This window comes from Callithrix jacchus, chromosome 22 (genome assembly GCF_049354715.1).
Source record: "Callithrix jacchus isolate 240 chromosome 22, calJac240_pri, whole genome shotgun sequence".
Taxonomy (NCBI): domain Eukaryota; kingdom Metazoa; phylum Chordata; class Mammalia; order Primates; family Cebidae; genus Callithrix; species Callithrix jacchus.
In genome coordinates, this window is record NC_133523.1 from 15,636,860 (window position 1) to 15,654,922 (window position 18,063).

General features: G+C 49.1%; 1 protein-coding gene and 1 pseudogene across 1 annotated transcript in view; one reads left to right on the plus strand and one right to left on the minus strand.

Annotated features, from left to right (window-relative positions):
- The window catches only part of HAUS8 (HAUS augmin like complex subunit 8), a 54,121-nt gene that overhangs the window by 6,464 nt on the left and 29,594 nt on the right, over positions 1–18,063 (minus strand). The window lies entirely within an intron of this gene.
- Positions 3,730–17,953, plus strand: LOC128930525 (large ribosomal subunit protein uL18-like; annotated as a pseudogene).

Here is an 18,063-nt window from a genome sequence, read left to right on the forward strand (position 1 = left end):
GCACAGCATTTGTCCCTTTGGCCACAGGAGGCTGAAGGAACAAGGTGCCTCCCTGGAGGCAGAGAGGAAGCCCTCACCAGACGCAGCATCTGCTGCTGCCTTGATCTTGAACTTCCCAGCCTCCAGAACTGTGAGAAATACATTTCTATAGTTTGTAAATTACTCAGTCTAAGGTATCTTGTTACTGCAGCCCCAACAGTCACAGTTATAGCTCAATACAGTTAACTCTTGAACAACACAGGGTTTTTTGCTTTTGTTTTGTGTGTTGGTTTGGAGATGGAATGTGGCTGTGTCACCCAGGCTGGAGTGCAATAGCTTGATCTCGGCTCACTGCAACCTCCACCTCTCAGGTTCTAGCAATTCCCCTGCCTCAGTCAGGCTCCTGAGTAGCTGGGATTACAGGTGTGTGCTGCCATGCCCAGCAAATTTTTGTATTTTTAGTAGAGACAGGGTTTCACCATGTTGGTCAGGCTGGTTTCAAACTCCCGACCTTGTGATCCGCCATCTCAGTCACCCAAAGTGCTGGGATTACAGGCGTGAGCCACCGCGCCTGGCCTTGTTTTTGTTTTTGTTTTTTTGAGACGGGGTCTGGCTCTGTTGCCCAGGCTGGAGTGCAGAGGCACCATCTCGGCTCACTGCAGCCTTTGCCTCCTGGGTTCAAGTGACTCTCCTGCCTCAGCCTCTCAAGTAGCTGGGAGTATAAGCCTGCACCACCACGCCTGGCAAATTTTTGTAATTTTGGTAGAGACAGGATTTCACCATGTTGGCCCTGCTGGTTGCCAACTCCTGACTTCAAGCAATTCTTCCTCCTCAGCCTCCCAAAGTGCTGGGATTACAGGCATGAGCCACCATGCCCAGCCCTGTTTTTGGATTTTGACATGGGGTCTCACTCTACTGCCCAAACCAGAATCCAGTGGCACTATCACGGCTCGTTTCACCCTCCACTTCCCAGATACAAGCACTCCTCCCACCTCAGCCCCCCGAGCAGGCGAGACTGCAGGTATGCACTATCCTGCCCAGCTAATTTTTATTTTTTAATTTTTTTTGTGGGCCCAGGCTGGTCTCAAACTCCTGAGCTCAAACAATCCATCCACCTTGGCCTCCCAAAGTGCTGAGATTACAGGCATGAGCCACTGTGCCCAGTCATAACCTGGGTTTGACCTGCATGGGTCCACTTATGCCTGGATTTTTTTTTTCTAGTTAAAGTTACACCTAAACTAGCCAGGTGTGGTGGCGGGCGCCTGTAATCCCAGCTACTCAGGCGGCTGAGGGTGACAATCGCTTGAACCTGGGAGGCAGAGGTTGCAGTGAGCCGAGATTGTGCCATTGCACTTTAGCCTGGGCAACAAGAGCAAAACTCCCCCTCAGTCAAACAATCAATCAAGTTACACCAAATGTGCCTGCCTCTCCTGCCTCCCCTTTCACTTGTTACGCCTCTTCTGTCTCTGTCACCCCTGAGACAGCAAGACCAGCCCCTCCTCTTCCTCCTCCTCCTCAGCCTACTCTGTGCCTGGCCATCTCACCTGGGGGCTGTCCGCACCTGCCCATCTCACCTGGGGGCTGTCCGCACCTGCCCATCTCACCTGAGGGCTGTCCACACCTGCCCATCTCACCTGGGGGCTGTCCACACCTGCCCATCTCACCTGGGGGCTGTGTCCACACCTGCCCATCTCACCTGGGGGCTGTCCACACCTGCCCATCTCACCTGGGGGCTGTCCACACCTGCCCACCTCACCTTGGGGCTATGTCCACACTTGCCCATCTCATCTGGGGTCTGTCCACATCTGCCCATCTCACCTGGAGGACCATGTTCCTGTCTACCTCACATGGAGGGTCAGGTCTGCCCATCTCACTTGGGGACTACACCAGACCATTCTGTCTTTGGGCTGTCTATACCTACACACCCCACCTGATGGCCATTCACCCACCCACCTTACTTCAGAATTATCTATGCCTACAATACCTACCTGGCTCACTAAGAGTCCTTGTCCCTGCCCACCTCACCTGAGGACTATCTATACCCACCAGCCCACCTCAACTGGGACCTGTCTACACCCACCCACCTCACCTAAGGCCTGTCTACACCCACCCACCTCACCTGGAGGGCCATGTCTCTGCCCACCTCACTTGGAGGCTGTCTATACCAGTGCATCTTGCCTGGGGCTGTATACCCATCCACCTCACCTAGGAATTATCCATACACACCCTGGGGCCATGTCCCCACCCACCTCACCTGGGAGCTACCTAGACTCACACACCTCACTGTGTCCCTACATGGTGAGCACAGGTGGAGGGCAGGGAGCAGGGCAGGGGTGTGCATCTGTCGGGGGAGGAGGGTGGAGATGCCGCCTGCAGCCCTTTTTACCTGCACCCAAGCCCTCGGTGCAGTTCTGAGTCAGACCCTCCCAGGCACCGCAGTCTGGTGGCTGGCACTGTATCCTGCCTCTTAGGCTGCATCTGAACCCAACCATTCCTTCTTAGAGGCTTCCGTAACATGAGAGCAGGAATGCGACCTTGGATGGCACTGGGATAAGAAAACTGAGGCCCTGGCCAGGCGCAGTGGCTCATGCCTGTAATCCCAGCACTTTGGGAGGCCAAGGCAGATGGATCATCTGAGATCAGGAATTTGAGACCAGCCTGGCCAACATGGTGAAACCCCATCTCTACTTAAAATACAAAAATTAGCTGGGCATGGTGGTGCATGCCTGTAGTCCCAGCTACTTGGGAGGCTGAGGCAGGAGAATCGTTTGAACCTGGGAGGCGGAGGTTGCAGTGAGTAGAGATCATGCCACTGCACTCCAGTCTGGGCAAGAGTCGGTTTTAGAAAAAAAGGACAACTTAAGCCCAAGCTAGGCGCCATTGCTCATGCCTGTAATCCCAGCACTTTGGGAGGCCAAGGAGGGCGAATCACGAGGTCAGGAGACCAAGACCATCCTGGCCAACACAGTGAAACCCTATCTCTACTAAAATACAAAAAACTGGCTGGGCATGGTGGTAGGCACCTGTAGTCCCAGCTACTTGGGAGGCTGAGGCAGGGGAATCACTTGAACCCAGGAGGCAGAGGTTGCACTGAGCTGAGATTGCGCCACTGCACTCCAGCCTGGGTGACAGAGTGAAACTCGGTCCCAAAAAAATAAAAAAGAAAACTGAGGCCCAGACAGGATTCAGCCCCCAGCAGACACCCTGGCAAGCTCTGCTTTCTGGGCAAGCAGGCTGGAAATAAAAGCACCACCGTGAACGCCCTGGCCTGCCTCAGCTCTGCCAGCAGTGTCTGTCCTGGAGAAGACACCAGCTCAATGCCAGAAATGTTCCGGGACACAACCTGGCCCAGGCAGAAGCTGAGGAGCCACCAGGCTGCGAGCAGCTCCAAGCACACGCTGCGAGCTGGAGAGGGGGCTTGACACCGTCTGCTCCCTGTGGGTAGCCTCATCCAGCTCCGCGGGAGGCCTCTGTCTACTGTAGCTAAGCCTGGGGACGGCCACCCCGGCCATCACTGCAGGTGAGCTGAGTGGGTACCTGGCCTGCTGAGGTGAGGTAGGCAGGTATAGGTAACCCCCAAATGAGGTAGACAGGTATAGACAGCCCCCAAGGTGAAGAGAACAGGTGTAGACAGTCCCTGGGGAGGGCAGACAGGCACACAGCTCTTCAGGTGAAGCAGCTGGGTGCATGGCCCCCTAGGTGAGACGGATAGACAGGTGTAGACGGCCCCCAGGTGAGGTTAAAGAGGACATGGACCCCCAAGTGGAGGGGTGGATACACGCCCCCCCAGGTGAGGTGGGCAAGTATAGATAACCCCAAATGCGGTGATCAGGTGCAGACAGGCCCCAGGTGAGGTGAGGTGTAGGCAGCCACTGGGTAGGGTGGGCAGGGGCATGGCCCTCCAGATAAAAAAGGTAGGTGCCCTGCCTGTCCCCTAAGCAATTGGTTTTATATTGTGAGCTTTCAGGGCCGGGTGCAGTGAAGTGACTCATGCCTGTAAGCCCAGCACTGTGGGAGGCCGAGGTGGGAGGATCACTTGAGCCCACGAGTTCAAGACCAGCCTGGGCAACAGAGTGAGATATCATCCCTAAAAACAATAATAATAAAATAAAAATATATTGTGAGCATTCAAAATTAAAAAAAAAAGAAAGAAAGGTAGGTGTATGGCCCCCTAGATGAGATAGGTGTAGAAATCCCCCAGGCGAAGTGGACAGTCGTAGAAAGCCCCCAGGTGAGGCGGACAGTCGTAGAAAGCCCCCAGGTGAGGCGGACAGTCGTAGAAAGCCCCCAGGTGAGGCGGACAGGTATAGAAAGCCCCCAGGTGAGGCGGACAGGTATAGAAAGCCCCCAGGTGAGGTGGACAGTCCTAGAAAGCCCCCAGGTGAGGTGGACAGTCCTAGAAAGCCCCCAGGTGAGGTGGACAGTCCTAGAAAGCCCCCAGGTGAGGTGGACAGTCCTAGAAAGCCCCCAGGTGAGGTGGACAGTCATAGAAAGCCCCCAGGTGAGGTGGACAGTCCTAGAAAGCCCCCAGGCAAGGTGGACAGTCATAGGAAGCCCCCGGGCGAGCTGGACAGTCCTAGAAAGCCCCCAGGTGAGGTGGACAGGTGTAGAAAGCCCCCAGGCGAGGTGGACAGTCATAGAAAGCCCCCAGGTGAGGTGAACAGTCCTAGGAAGTCCCCAGGTGAGGTAGACAGTCGTAGGAAGCCCCCACGCAAGGTGGACAGTCATAGGCAGCCCCCAGGCAAGGTGGACAGGTGTAGAAAGCCCCCAGGCGAGGTGGACAGTCCTAGGAAGCCCCCAGGTGAGGTGTACAGGTGTAGAGAGCCCCCAGGTGAGGTGGACAGGTGTAGAGCCCCCAGGTGAGGTGGACAGTTGGAGAGAGCCACCAGGGATGGTGGACAGTCATAGGGAGCCCCCAGGGGAGGTGGACAGTCATAGAAAGTCCCAAGGGAAGGTGGACAGCTGTAGAAAGCCCCCAGGGGAGGTGGACAGTCATAGAAAACCCCTGGGGAGGTGGACAGGTGTGGAAAGCCCCCAAGGGAGGTGGACAGGTGTAGAAAGCCCCCAGGGGAGGTGGACAGTCATAGAAAGCCCCCAAGGGAGTTGGACAGTCATAGAAGCCCCCAGGGGAGGAGGACAGTCATAGAAAGCCCCCAGGGGAGGTGGACAGTCATAGAAAGCCCTCAGGGGAGGTGGACAGGTGTAGAAAGCCCCCAGAGGAGGTGGGCAGTCATAGAAAGCCCTCAGGTTCGGTGACCACTTCCTCCCCTTCTTTCCTGCCATCACCAAGTGTCTATAGACACCACCCCCCAGTCCAGTATACCAGGTGCTGGACGCTAGCCCAGTCCTCAGTGGCTCCCAATATTTCCGCAGATCAGTTCTAAATAGGTGCATTCTAGAACCTCTGACGTCAGGGCTCACCCCACAGGGCACCAGTGGGGACAGGAACCCAGGAATTTAAGGCCAGTCCTGAGCCTGGACCTAGTCAATGCTCCATAAATGGCAGCCTAGGGACACTGGGGCCAGGCAGCCCGGTAGTGGGAGGGGCCGGCTCCCAGGGCTGGGGCATGGTGGCAGGGTTTTACAGGAGAGGACATTTGTCTCATCGCTTGCTCATGCAAAGCTTCCGAGGCTCCCTCATCATTCAGCTCCCCAGGCCCCCATCCAGCCCCCAGCTTCTGCCATCCCTGCCCCACCCTGGGACGTGGCCCCTCATTGCCCTGTGAGCCTGGCTGGTTCATTCCTGCCTCCCTAGCCAGCAGCCCCTCCCCTGCCTCAGCTCCAATAATCCTTGGCTCTGGAGGGCCCCCACACACTGCCCCTCCTCCAGCCATCTTTTTGGAAGAGAATGATTGGGGTACAATTTACATACCACAAAGTTCACCCAATGAAAGTACAGATTTACGATAAAGATGTACTATAATACAAATCTACTATAAAGATGTACTGTAATATAGATTTACTATAGATTAACTATATAGATTTACTATAGAGATGTACTGTAATATAGATTTACTATAGATAGATTTACTATAGAGATGTACTGTAATATAGATTTACTATAGATTAACTATAGAGATTTACTATAGAGATGTACTGTAATATAGATTTACTATAGAGATGTACTGTAATATAGATTTACTATAGATTGACAATATAGATTTACTATAGAGATGTACCGTAATATAGATTTACTATAGATTAACCATAGAGATTTACTATAGAGATGTACTGTAATATAGATTTACTATAGATTAACTAGATTGATTTACTATAGAGATGTACTGTAATATAGATTTACTATAGATTAACTAGATTGATTTACTATAGAGATGTACTGTAATATAGATTTACTATAGATTAACTATAGTGATTTACTATAGAGATGTACTGTAATATAGATTAACTATAGAGATTTACTATAGAGATGTACTGTAATATAGATTTACTATAGATTAACTAGATTGATTTACTATAGAGATGTACTGTAATATAGATTTACTATAGATTAACTATAGAGATTTACTATAGAGATGTACTGTAATATAGATTTACTATAGATTAACTATAGAGATGTACTATAGAGATGTACTGTAATATAGATTTACTATAGATTAATTATAGAGATGTACTGTAATATAGATTTACTATAGATTAACTATAGAGATGTACTATAGAGATGTACTGTAATATAGATTTACTATAGATTAATTATAGAGATGTACTGTAATATAGATTTACTATAGATTAACTATAGAGATGTACTATAGAGATGTACTGTAATATAGATTTACTATAGATTAATTATAGAGATGTACTGTAATATAGATTTACTATAGATTAACTATAGAGATGTACTATAGAGATGTACTGTAATATAGATTTACTATAGATTAACTATAGAGATTTACTATAGAGATGTACCGTAATATAGATTTACTATAGATTAACTATAGAGATTTACTATAAAGATGTACCGTAATATAGATTTACTATAGATTATATATTTACTATAGAGATGTACTGTAATATAGATTTACTATACATTAACTATAGAGATTTACTATAGAGATGTACTGTAATATAGATTTACTATAGATTAACTATAGAGATTTACTATAGAGATGTACTGTAATATAGATTTACTATAGATTAACTATAGAGATTTACTATAGAGATGTACTGTAATATAGATTTACTATAGATTAACTATAGAGATTTACTATAGAGATGTACTGTAATATAGATTTACTATAGATTAACTATAGAGATTTACTATAGAGATGTACTGTAATATAGATTTACTATAGATTAACTATAGAGATTTACTATAGAGATGTACTGTAATATAGATTTACTATAGATAGATTTACTATAGAGATGTACTGTAATATAGATTTACTATAGATAGATTTACTATAGAGATGTACTGTAATATAGATTTACTATAGATAGATTTACTATAGAGATGTACTGTAATATAGATTTACTATAGATTAACTATAGAGATTTACTATAGAGATGTACTGTAATATAGATTTACTATAGATTATATAGATTTACTATAGAGATGTACTATAATATAGATTTACTATAAAAATGTACTGTAATATAGATTTACAATAAAGATGTACTATAATACACATTTGGATGAACTTTGTGGTTTGTAAATACTGTGGCATTTACTATTGATTAAAATCTATTTCATCATTAGATTTTCGTATACTTACAGTTGTGCAACCACCATCACTTCTATCTCATTCCAGAAGATTTCATCCCCCCAAAAGGAGACCCTGTCCCCATCAGCAGTCACTCCCCACGCCCCCTCCCCCAGCCCCGGGCAGCCACTCATCTGCTTCCAGCCTCTATGGATTTGCCTGTTCTGGGCATTTCAGATCAAAGGAATCTCACACTCTGTGGCCTTTTGTGACTAGCTTCTTCCACTTGGCATCATGATTTTTGAGGTCTGCTTTTGTTTTTCAGACAGGGTCTCACTGTCACCCTGGCTGGAGTGCAGTGGCATGATCATAGCTCACTGCAGCCTTCATCTCCTGGGCTCAAGCGATCCTCCCACCTCAGCCTCTCAAGTAGCTGGGACTCCAGGTGAGCACCACCACACCAGGCAAACTTTATGGTTTTTGCAAAGACAGGGTCTAGCTATGTTGTCCTAGATATATTTTTGTAAAGACAAGGTCTAGCTAGGTGGGGTGGTTAGGTATAGTCAGCTCCCAAGTGAAGGGGGTCCTCAAATGCCAGGGCTCAAGCGGCCCTCCCTCCTGAGCCTCCCTAAGTGCTGGGATTACAGGCATGAGCCACTGCACCAGCCTTATTGGGTTTTTGTATGGGTCTGCTTTATTTTTCTGATATTGATCTTAATCTCCAATTTCTCTCCTCCCATTCTCCATTCCTTTCCAATCAGGCTGTTTCTCTCCCTCCCGTCACTGCCCTGAAATTGATTTCATCAGGGTTACCAATGATAGACAATTTCCTTAATTGTATGTTCTATTCATGTGCTGGTTTTGATTAATAAGAAGCACTGGACACAGCTCTCTTTTTCTTTTTCCTTTTTTTGAGATGGAATCTCGTTCTGTTGCCCAGGCTGGAGTGCCGTGGCACGATCTTGACTCACTGCAACCTCTGCCTCCCAGGTTCAAATGATTCTCGTGCCTCAGGCTCCTGAGTAGCTGAGATCACAGGCGCTCACCACCACACCAGTTAATTTTTGTTTTTATTAGAGACAGAGTTTCACCATGTTGGCCAAGCTGGTCTCAAATTCCTGGTCTTAAGCCATCCACCTGCCTCGGCCTCCCAAAGTGCTGGGACTACAGGTGTGAGCCACCATTCCTAGCCTTTTTTTTTTTTTTTTGAGATGGATGGAGTCTTGCTCTGTTGCCAGACTGGAGTGCAGTGGCATGATCTCGGCTCACTGCAACCTCCGACTCCCCGGTTCAAGCAATTCTCCTGCCTCAGCCTCCCGAGTAGCTGGGATTACAGACATGCACCATCCTGCCCAGCTGATTTGTTATTTATTTTTGGTAGACATGGGGTTTCACCCTGTTGGCCAGGATGGTCTCGATCTCCTGACCTCGATCACCCACCACGGCCTCCCAAAGTGTTGGGATTACAAGCGTGAGCCACTGCGCCCAGCACATTCCCATCTTAATTGGCTTCATGACTGCAGGTGTACTTTAGTTCAGCAACTGCCAAGGCCCACCAATCTGCCTCGAAACTCCATGTATCTGCCTTCTCCCATCCTGTGGTCCCTCATGCCAGATGTGGAGGGTGACAGTCCTAACAGCCTCCTGTCCCTGAAGCCTGACAGTACCTCTTGCTGCAACTCCGGGGGGCTGGCACAAATGCTCCTATCACAGTTCAGCCCTGGACCCGAAGGCCAGAGATGGAAAGACCCCAGCTGTGCTTTCCAGCTCCCCAGGGGAAAGTTTGGTGCCGAAAGGAAAATATTTACGTGGTTTTTAAGTTGAGGTATGCCCCCGCAGAAGTGATTAAAAGGACAGTAAAGATGGAAAGTCTGTGTCGTCGTGATGTGGGCCATGCCAAGCCACACAGCAGACGTGGTCCTGGAGGACTCTTTAGGGAGCTGATGGACGTGACCCTTTTGTTTTCCGAAATCACCAGACATCTGCTGAGTGAGCTGCTTCCCAGCCCCTTTTGGGAATGTTCCCAGGCTGGGTTGTTGAGGAAGCACAGTGCGAGGGTGGAGGGTGCTCTGGAGGCTGTGACTTGGCCAGAGCTGCTTTGCTGTGTGCGTGGAGCAGGGGGTGTGGTGGGGGGGGCGGTGTTTGGATAATCTCCAGGGTCCTTTTCAGCAGGAACACACATGGGTCATTTTTAATCCATCAAAAAGAGGAAAAGAGACAAAATGCAGTTAATGAACACTCCCATACCATGCTGTAATGAAATGTTTTTAAAAGTCACACGAGGCTGTGCACGGTGGCTCACGCTTGGAACCCCAGTACTGTGGGAGGCTGAGGTAGGAGGATCACTTGAGGACAGGAGTTCGAGACCAGCCTGGGCAACATAGTGAGACCCCCAACTCTACTAAAAATAAAAATCAAAAAATTAGCTGGGCATGGTGGTTGCACCTGTAGTCCCAGCTACTTGGGAGACTAAGGCGGGAGGATCACTTGAGGCCAGGAGTCTAGCGTGGGTGACAGAGTGACGAGGAGCGGGGGGCAGGCAGGCAGACAGGGAGGGAGAGAGGGAAGGAAAGGAAAAAAGCTAGCTAGCTAGCTGACACCAGGCTTCTGTTGTGAATTAAGTGTTTTTTTCTCACCCACTGCAACTCAGATCACCATGCCTGGCACAGATTTATCAGAAGGCATCTGTAGGCCAGGCATGGTGGCTCACACCTGTAATCCCAGCACTTTGGGAGGCTGAGGCAGGTGAATCACCTGAGGTCAGGAGTTAAGAGACCAGCCTGGTCAAAATGATGAAACCCTGTCTCTACTGAAAATACAAACAATTAGCCCGTCATGGTGGCAGGTGCCTGTAATCCAAGCTACTCAGGAGGCTGAGGCAGGAGCATCGCTTGAACCTGGGAGGCAGAGGTTGCAGTGAGCCGAGGTCATGCCATTGCACTCCAGCCTGGGAAACAAGAACAAAACTCCATCTCAAGAAAAAAAAAAAGAAGAGGACATTTGCAGAGGTTATAGGGAAATTCCTGGGAAAAAGAAAGCAGCCCAGTTGAAGAATCTTCTTTTGCTCTCAAGTAAAAAAACAAGAAGGCCGGGCACAGCGGCTCATGCCTGTAATCCCAACACTTTGAGAGGCTGAGTCAGGAGGGCCAATTGTGGCCAAGAGTCTGAGATCAGTGTGGCTAATAGACAGAGACCCCAGTCACTAAAAAATATTTTTAAAATTAGCTGAATGTAGTACACACCTGTAGTCCCCCGCTACTCAGGAGGCTGAGACAGGAGGATCGCTTCAGCCCAGGAGTTCAAGACTGAACTGAGTTAGGATGGCACCACTGCACTCTGGCCTGAGCAACAGAGTGAGATTCTGTCTCAGAAATAATCAAAAATTGAAAAATAAAAGCCAAAGGAAAACTAAATGGGTCTTTCATGCAAATGTGAACCAGAACTTTCCAAATCAGCACAGAGGGGAGGAAAAAGAACCACAGAGGATGAGGAGAAAGGAGTGCTGGCCTGGGTCCCTGGTGCTGGGAACCAGCTGGACGCCAGGACACACCAGGCACAGCCAATCCCTCGTGGGTCCGCAGCAGGGACTCCCCAGGATGATTATGGGGTCTTCCTAGGGAGAGCTCACAATCCCAGCCAAGGCTACTAATTGCCCGGGGTCAGTGGGTCGCTGCGCTAATCCTCCTGAGCACATCAGGGGTCTCTGCCATCACTGAGGGGGGCTTCCAGAACTCCCTGGAACCTAATCAAGTCCAATTAACCAAAAAGGCAGGAATGTGGGCCGGGGCCTCAGCAGGGCTGCAGGGTTTCTCGGCAGGAGACCGGACTGGCCCAGAGACTGTCTCACTTGTGGGAAACAGACCCCAGGTCCCAGCCCCATCCAGAGCAGGGAGGGAGGGAACCCAGGCTCAGGTCGGTGGGGTCTCCGTTCAGCGGGGCTTTGGGCTGTGGGATCCAGATGCAGGGACACCAGCCTTGGTGGTTAATTTCATGTTCTACTCACAGATGCATGAGAATTTAAAAGCCACATGTCAGTAAGGCAGACAGAGGACAGATATTGCATGATTGCACTTACAGGAGCCACAGGGAATAGCCAATTCCTAGAGACGGAAAGTAGAAGTGAGACTCCCAGGGGCTGGGGGAGAGGACTGCAGACGGACTGCTTCAAGGACCGGAAGTGATGATAAATGGGGGGTGTAGATAGTGGTGCTGGTTGCACACACTGGGAATGCATTTAATGTCCCAAATTGTACCTTCCAAGTGGTTAACATGATCAATCATGTAGAGTTTTTTTGTTTTCATTTTTGTTTTGAGACAGAGTCTCACTCTGTTGCCCAGGCTAGAGTGCAGTGGTACAATCTCAGCTTATTGCAACCTTTGCCTCCTGGGTTCATGCAATTCTCCTGCCTCAGCCTCCTGAGTAGCTGGGATTACAGGCCCATGCCACCACACCGGGCTAATTTTTTTTTTTTTTTTTTGAGATGGAGTTTCACTCTTGTTACCCAGGCTGGAGTGCAATGGCGCCATCTCGGCTCACTGCAACCTCCACCTCCTGGGTTCCGGCAATTCTCCTGCCTCAGCCTCCCGAGTAGCTGGGATTACAGGCACGCACCACCATGCCCAGCTAATTTTTTGTATTTTTAGTAGAGACAGGGTTTCACCACGTTGATCAGGATGGTCTCGATCTCTTGACCTCATGATCCACCCACCTCGGCCTCCCAAAGTGCTGGGATTACAGGGGTGAGCCACCGCACCTGGCCCAATTTTTGTATTTTTAGTACAGATGGGGTTTTACCATGTTGCCTGGCTGGTCTCAAACTTCTGACCCTCAGGTGATCTGCCCCCCTCAGCCTCTCAAAGTGTTAGGATTACAGGCGTGAGCCACTGGGCCTGGCCCACGTAGAGTTTACTACAGTGGCAAAGAAATAAACACTTTCAGTTTGAAATTTGTATTTAACGATTTAAGGAAATTAGTTCATGAAATGTGTAGCTTGATTTATTAGTTACATGGCAGTGTTTAAATATTCGGGAAAATAGGCAGAGTATGGTGGTTTACCCTTGTAATTCCCAGCACAGGGACTGTCTGGGGGACTAACCCTACCAGGCCAGGTGATGGTCAGAGGGTTGAGACTTACACCCTGCCCCGGATGACGCTGGTGTAGTCCCCACCCAGGGTCTCAGGTCTGGGGACACACCCCTCTAAGTGCTACCTGCCACTATTGGGAGTCTGCGAGACGTAACTCTCCATTCCTTAAAAAGGTAAGCGCATGGCCAGGCGCAGTAGCTGACGCCTGTAATCCCAGAACTATGGGAGGCAAAGGAGGGCAAATTATTTGAGGTCAGGAGTTCAAGACCAGCCTGTCCAACATGGTGAAACCCTGTCTCTACTAAAAACACAAAAATTAGCCGGGTATGGTGGTGCATGCCCGTAATCCCAGCTACTCAGGTGGCTGAAGCAGGAGAATCGCTTGAACCCGCGAGGCAGAAGTTGCAGTGAGCTGAGATTGCACCACTGCACTCCAGACTGGGTGACAGAGCGAGACTCCATCTCAAAAAAAAAAAAAAAAAAGAAATTGTCCAACCTCAGCCTCCCCTGCAATTTTTAATGTTCACTTTATTAAGCATTCCCATCTATCAAGTATATTTCACCAAATATTTAAACATTGTGTGTAACTAATAATTCAAACTATACATTAATGAACCAATTTCCTTAAGTGGTTACCTGCTGACTGCAAATTTAGACTCAAACTCTTTTTCTTGCCATTGTAGTAAAATATACATGAAACTGACCATGTTAACCACTTAGAAGGTACAATTTGGGACATTAAATGCATTCCCAGTGTGTGCAACCAGCACCACTATCTACACCCCCCATTTATCATCACTTCCGGTCCTTGAAGCAGTCCGTCTGTAGTCCTCTCCCCCAGCCCCTGGGAGTCTCACTTCTACTTTCCGTCTCTAGGAATTGGCTATTCCCTGTGGCTCCTGTAAGTGCAATCATGCAATATCTGTCCTCCTCTGTCTGCCTTACTGACATGTGGCTTTTAAATTCTCATGCATCTGTGAGTAGAACATGAAATTAACCACCAAGGCTGGTGTCCCTGCATCTGGATCCCACAGCCCAAAGCCCCGCTGAACGGAGATCCCACTGACCTGAGCCTGGGTTCCCTCCCTCCCTGCTCTGGATGGGGCTGGGACCTGGGGTCTGTTTCCCACAAGTGAGACAGTCTCTGGGCCAGTCCGGTCTCCTGCCGAGAAACTCTGCAGCCCTGCTGAGGCCCCGGCCCACATTCCTGCCTTTTTGGTTAATTGGACTTGATTAGGTTCCAGGGAGTTCTGGAAGCCCCCCTCAGTGATGGCAGAGACCCCTGACGTGCTCAGGAGGATTAGTGCAGCGACCCACTGACCCCGGGCAATTAGAAGCCTTGGCTGGGACTGTGAGCTCTCCCTAGGAAGACCCCATAATCATCCCGGGGTGCCCCCGCTGAGGACTCACGAGGGATTGGCTGTGCCTGGTGTGTCCTGGCATCCAGCTGGTTCCCAGCACCAGGGACCCAAGCCAGCAGTCCTTTCTCCTCGTCCTCTGTGGTTCTTTTTCCTCCCCTCTGTGCCGACTTGGAAGGTTCTGATAACCTTACCTAATTACTTCTCCAATAACAACCTTAACTCCAAATACAATCACATGCTGAGGGACTGTGTTACAACTTCCACATACGAATTTTGGGGAGACACAGCTCAACCCATACTCTTCCCCATTTACAGAGGACATAATGGCAGCTCAGAGAGGGGAAGTCATTTACCCAGGTCACACAGCAAAAGGGAGTAGGAGAAATGTCAAACATTTATCGGGTGCCAGGCTAGATTTCAAAACTGTGTTTGCCTTACTTGTTCATTTTGCCAGTGTCCACTGTGCTAGATGCAAATTGAAATGAAATACACTGATGGGGCCAGGCACGATGGCTCCCACCTGTTAATCCCAGCACTTTGGAAGAGCAAGGCAGGGGGATCACTTCAGGTCATGAGTTTGAGACTAGCCTGGCCAACATGGTGAAACCCCATCTCTACTAAAAATACAAAAATTAGCCAGATGTGGTGGTGCATGCCTGTAGTTCCAGCTACTCAGGAGCCCAAGGCAGAATTGCTTGAACCTGGGAGGTGGAGGTTGCAGTGAGCCATCATGTCACTGCATTCCAACCTGTGTGACAGAGTGAGATTCTGTCTCAAAAATGGAAAAAAAAAAAAAAAAAGCACTCTGGAAGGCTGGCTGAACCGAAGAGACTGCCTGAGGTCCCTCAATATTAAACAGCCCCAAACAAATCTGCTGCATTTGCCCCAGTTTGTAGAAATTTTAAAAACTGGAAGGCAGACACTACAACATGAAACCCAATCTGGACTCACTAGGGACAATCAGGCAGATTTGTCAAGACAAAGAATGACACAAGGGGCCGGATGTGGTGGCTCACACCTGTAATCCCAGCACTTGGGGAGGCTGAGGCAGGCAGATTGCTTGAGGTCAGGAGTTCGAGACCAGCCTGGCCAACATGGTGAAACCCCATCTCTACTAAAAATACAAAAATTAGCCGGGTGTGATGGTGCGTACTTGTAATCCCAAGTACTCAGGAGCCTGAGGCAGGAGAATTGCTTGAATCTGGGAGATGAAGGTTGCAGTAAGCCAAGATCACACCACTGGCACTCCAGCCTAGGCAACAGAACAAAACTCCGTCATCTCAAAAAAAAAAAGCCCATGGGAGCTCCATTTGTAGCAGGAGCGGCAGAAAACAAACCTCTCAAACACTGAACTGAGGAAGGAAGTGGCTTTTTATTCTCCCGGGAGCTGCAGGGAGCTAAAGTCTCATTCACCTGTATTGCCCAGACAAGGAATTCAAGACCAGCCTGGGCAACACAGGTGAATCTCGAGCTCCCTGAGAAGCAGCTTCCTTCCCTTTTTAGGGGCTTACGACTCTAAAGGGGGAGCAGAGGTGAAACTGTGTATTACCCACAGAGCTTACCTCAGTCTCTGGCTTTCATTGATTTGCTAATTTATATTTAGCAAAGGCGGAAAGGAAAGAAGGGGAAGGGTTACCGGAGCTGAACGAAGGCAGTAAATTACTTGGTGGCAGATGCCACTTTAAGGGGGGCTTTGGACTGTGCAAACATGGAGGACATGGCCTAGTTCCGGGCTCTGGCTGGTAGTGATAACATTCTTTGCAACTGTCTCAAGGCTTGTAGATAGCTGGGAACCGAAAAGGGCGTTATCTTCCCAGTCCTTGGGCCTCATTATGGCCTGGTCAGTGGCGTCAGCAAGCCACTTGACCATGGATTCCTTTATTTTTACCCTCCTTCTCATCCGGAGGGAGGAGGTGGAGGCCTGTGAGGAGAGAGACGGGGAGAGGGTCTCCCCTCTCACTCTGACCTTCCCACCATGTGAGGAGGACACAGTGAGAGTCAGCCAATTAGGAATCAGCGTCTCACCAAAACCCAGTTCTACCAGCACCTTGAACTTGGAACTTCCAGCCTCCGGAAGCGAGAAATCAACTTCTCTTTCTAAGCCATGTGGTCTATAGTATTTTCTTATAGCAGCCTGGATGGACTGAGACAATGGGATTGGGGTATGGATGAAAACTGGAGCCAGGCCCAATGGCTCATGCCCGTAATCCCAGCACTTTGGGGGCCTGAGGTTGGAGGATCACTGGAGCCCAGGAATTCAAGACCACCCTGGGCAACACAGCAAGAGCAAGACACCCCTGCCACACCAAAACTATTTTTAGCCACATATGGTGGTGCATGCCTGTGGTCCCAGCTACTCAGGAAGCTGAGGTAGGAGGATCGCTCCAGCCCAGAAGACAGAGCAAGACCCTGTCTAAAAAGCAAACAAAGGCCGGGACCCAGCATTTGGTGAAGGTCTAGGACGCTAGAACCCAGCAGTCTCTCCAGGCTGCCAGCGAGTCGGGGACCCAGCAATCTCCCAAAGCTGCAAGGCAGGGACCTAGCAGTTTTGCAAGGCTGCCCGGGACCCAGTTACCAGCTTACAAAAGCATCTCAGGCCCTAGACCCAGAGCCAGTCAGGGGTTAAAGCCCCCTACTTTGCCCCAGAAACTGGGGTGGCGGGGAGGATGATGTGGATCGTTTTGGTTTTACCCCTTCTATTGAATGTTTGCAAACAAACTTGAGTTTTAATAAAGAATTGCATTTCTAGCCTTTTTGCACCCCTAGCACTGCTGGGCCTGCGGGTCTCTGTTCCACAGGATGGGGTTTGTTAAAGTCATTAGGAATAAGGCCTACTTGGCCGGGTATAGTGGCTCATGCCTGTAACCCAAGCACTTTGGAGGCCAAGGCGGGCAGATCACCTGAGGTCGGGAGTTCAAGACCAGCCTGACCAACATGGTAAAACCTAATCTTAAAAAAAAAATGTAAAAAAAAAAAGAATAAGGCCTACTTTAAGAGATACCAAGTGAAATTTAGAAGACAAGAGGGTAAAACATTACTATGCCTGGAAACGCTTGGTGATACAGGATAAAAATAAAGACAACACACCCAAATACAGGACGACAGTTCGTGTAACAGAGATAGCATTTGTCAGATGCTTCTGCCCGTATGGGGGGGAAATGATAGTCTGCGCAACACATGCACACAAACTGTCAAAACACAGCATGAAGGCTGGCCTCACAGGTGATGCTGCTGCACACGGTACTGGCCTGCTGCTGGCCCGCAGGCTTCTCAATAGGTTTGGCACCGACAAGATCTATGAGGGCCAAGTGGAGGTGACTGGTGATGAACACAGCGCGGAAGGCACTGACGGTCAGCCAGGTGCCTTTACCTGTATCTGGATGCAGGCCTTGCCAGAACTACCACTGGCAATAAAGTTTTTGGTACCCTGAAGGGAGCTGTGGATGGAGGCTTGTTATCCCTCACAGTACCAAACAAGTCCCTGGTTAGGATTCTGAAAGCAAGGAATTTAATGCAGAAGCACACCATGGACCAGAACGTTGCAGATTACACGCACTACTTAATGGCAGAAGATGAAGATGCTTACAAGAAACAGTTATCTCAATACGTAAAGAGTGTAACTCCAGATACAATGGAGGAGACGTATAAAAAGTTCATGCTCCTATACGAGAGAATCCAGCTATGAAAAGAAGCCCAAGAAAGAAGTTGAGAGGAAGACGTGGAACCGCCCCAAAATGTCCCTTGCTCAGAAGAAACATCAGGTAGCTCAAAAGAAGGCAAGCTTCCTCAGAGCTCAGGAGCGGGCTGCTGAGCGCTAAACCAAACAACTTTCGATAAGGATTTTTCAGCTAAAGACAATAAACATGAACAGCAACGACAACAAAGAATCACATTTCCAAAGAATTAACAAATAAAATGAAACATGCCCACTCAAGGGCCAATTCCTAACTTCCTGTCCCAAAACCACCCTTGTGACTGA